This window comes from Eriocheir sinensis, chromosome 54 (genome assembly GCF_024679095.1).
Source record: "Eriocheir sinensis breed Jianghai 21 chromosome 54, ASM2467909v1, whole genome shotgun sequence".
Classification (NCBI taxonomy): Eukaryota; Metazoa; Arthropoda; class Malacostraca; order Decapoda; family Varunidae; genus Eriocheir; species Eriocheir sinensis.
Window position 1 is genome coordinate 9,758,810 of NC_066562.1, and position 2,500 is coordinate 9,761,309.

Consider the following 2,500-nt stretch of genomic DNA (forward strand, 5'->3'; position numbering starts at 1 on the left):
AAGAGGAAAAGTTAAGTTAGGTTAGGTAAGAGGAGGAAGAGGTTGAGAAGGAAAGGAAGATCAGAGGAAGAAGTAAGAGGAGGGAAAGGAAGGAAGAGGAGGAGGGAGGAGGAGGAAAGAGAGGAAAAGAATTAAAAAGGAAAGGAAGAAAGAAGAGAAGGAAGGAAGAGAAGAAAATGTGAGAAAGAGAGAGAGGGAAGGAAGGAAGGAAGAGGAGGAGGAGGAGGAAAGAGAGGAGAAGAATTAAAAAGAAAAGGAAGGAAGGAAAGAAAAAGAGAATATGAGAAAAGAGAGAAAAGGAAGGAAGGAATAGGAGAAGGGTTGAGAAGGAAAGAGAGAAGAAGAATTAAGAAGAAAAGCAAGAAAGGAAGAAAAGAGAAAGAGAATGTGAGGAAGAGAGAAAGGGAAGGAAGGAAGGAAGAGGAGGAGAAGAATTAAAAAAAAAAAACAAGAAAGGAGAGAAGGAAGGAAGGAAAGAAAGAGAAAGGGAAGGAAGGAAGGAAGAGGAGGAGAAGAATTAAAAAGAAAACCAAGAAAGGGGAGAAGGAAGGAAGGAAAGAAAGAGAAAGGGAAGGAAGGAAGGAAAGAAAGAGAAAGGGAAGGAAGGGGACAGTGCAGAGAAGGAGGTGTTGGAAAAAGATTAAAGCTTTAAAAGGGAGGAGGTGAGTCAGGAACGGCTCAGTGGAGGCGTGAGGTGGTGCAGGGGCAGGCTGGGCTGACGCTACTGAAGGCCCCTGCTAGTTAGGTGAGCAGGGCATAATCCGCCTTGTTGGCGCATAATGAGCCCTGTACTGTCCACCTAAGTAAAAACTGTCGCTCCGGGTCTCGAATGGGACGGTGCAGCTTGACATTCCCTCCGCTGTGGACAGAGAGGAGAGTGAGGGAGAGAGTTACATAGATGGAGATGAAGCGTATATAGATTCAGTGTCCCTTTTTTCGTATCTGTATTGTTTGAACTAAAGATAGATAGGCAGTGAGAGAGAAAGAGAGAGTGGGAGAGGAGGGAGTTACATAGATGGAGAGATGAAGGTATATAGATTCACAGGTCCTTTGGTTTGTGTATGTGGGGTAGAACTGAAGATAGATAGGAGAGTGAGAGAGTAGAAAGAGAGAGGAGAGGAGAGGGGAGTTACATAGATGGAGATGAAGGTATATAGATTCACAGGTCCTTTTGGTATGTGTATTGTTTGAACTGAAGATAGATAGGTAGTGAGAGAAAGAGGGAGAGGGGAGGGAGCATGAGATGAAGATTAAGGTATATAGATTCATTAGGTCCCTTTTTGGTATAAGGTGTATTGTTTGAACTAAAAGATAGGATAGATAGATAGAGAGATAGATACGAGAGAGAAAGAGAGAGGGAGAAGTAGTGACGTGGATAAACGTAAGAGGAGGAGGAGGAGGAGGAGATATTGAGGGAGGAGGAGGAGGAGGAGGTAGAACAGGAAGAGAACTATTGTGAGAGAGACAAAACAGAAAGGTTACTAAGAGAGAGAGAGAGAGAGAGAGGAGAGAGAGAGAGAGAGAGAGAGAGAGAGAGAGAGAGAGAGAGAGAGAGAGAGAGAGAGGTTACAAGTGATAAAATGCACTCCATTTATTATTAACATCACCACCACCACCATCACCACTCACTCACCAATTACTACCACCACCACCACCACCACCTGGCTGGGGCCTGATCGATGCATTGAGGTCATTTTAGTGTGTGTCAGAGGAAGGCAAGATCGACCCCACGGATTATGGATTGACAACTGAGTCACTTTCAACCTTTATGTTTTACCTTCTCATTCTCTCTCTCTCTCTCTCTCTCTCTCTCTCTCTCTCTCTCTCTCTCTCTCTCTCTCTCTCTCTCTCTTCTTTTTTTCACTATCTCCCCCTCTTCCTCTCTCCTCCCCAATCCTCTTCCTCCTCCTTCCTTCCTTCCTCTCCCTTCCTCCCTAAACCTCTTCTTTCCCAGACTTAATTTCCTCCCAAACTTCCCCCTTCTTTATCTCCTTCCCATTCTCTCTTATTCCTTCCATCCCCAACCTTCCTCCCTCTTCCTCCATGTGCCTTCCCCCGTCGTCTCCATCGACTTAACCCCCTCCGTCGTCTCCCTAATGGGACCTAACTCTCCCCCCTTCAAGGTGCTCACTCTAGGTCAGGGGTGTATCGGGGAACCTGCCAGGATGTATGCTCTGCATGTGTTCTTGAGTTGGGGGATGCAGAAGCCGAACCTCGAAGTCAAAGGTCTTGAGCAGCTTGTCAGTGAAGAAGTGCCGCTCGATCATCCGGAAACTTGTTAACTGACCGCCCGCCTACCGTGCAACTCAACCCTTGGGGACAGGCAATTAAGGGGTTAGGGGTGTTAAATGGGGGGTTAAGGGGGTGTTGTCTTGACTGACCTGCCGCTCATCCCCCAGTAGCCCCAAGAAAGTTCTCAGCAAGACCCCAGTACAGACCCCTCAATAAAGATCGTATCGTAAGACTCCAGGTAAACCTTTGGGGTTCTAATAAAATCCCA

General features: G+C 46.4%; 1 pseudogene; it reads right to left on the bottom strand.

Moving 5' to 3' along the window:
• Positions 1–2,137: 2,137 nt before the first annotated feature.
• The window catches only part of LOC126983471 (protein unc-119 homolog B-like), a 14,140-nt pseudogene continuing 13,777 nt past the window's right edge, over positions 2,138–2,500 (bottom strand).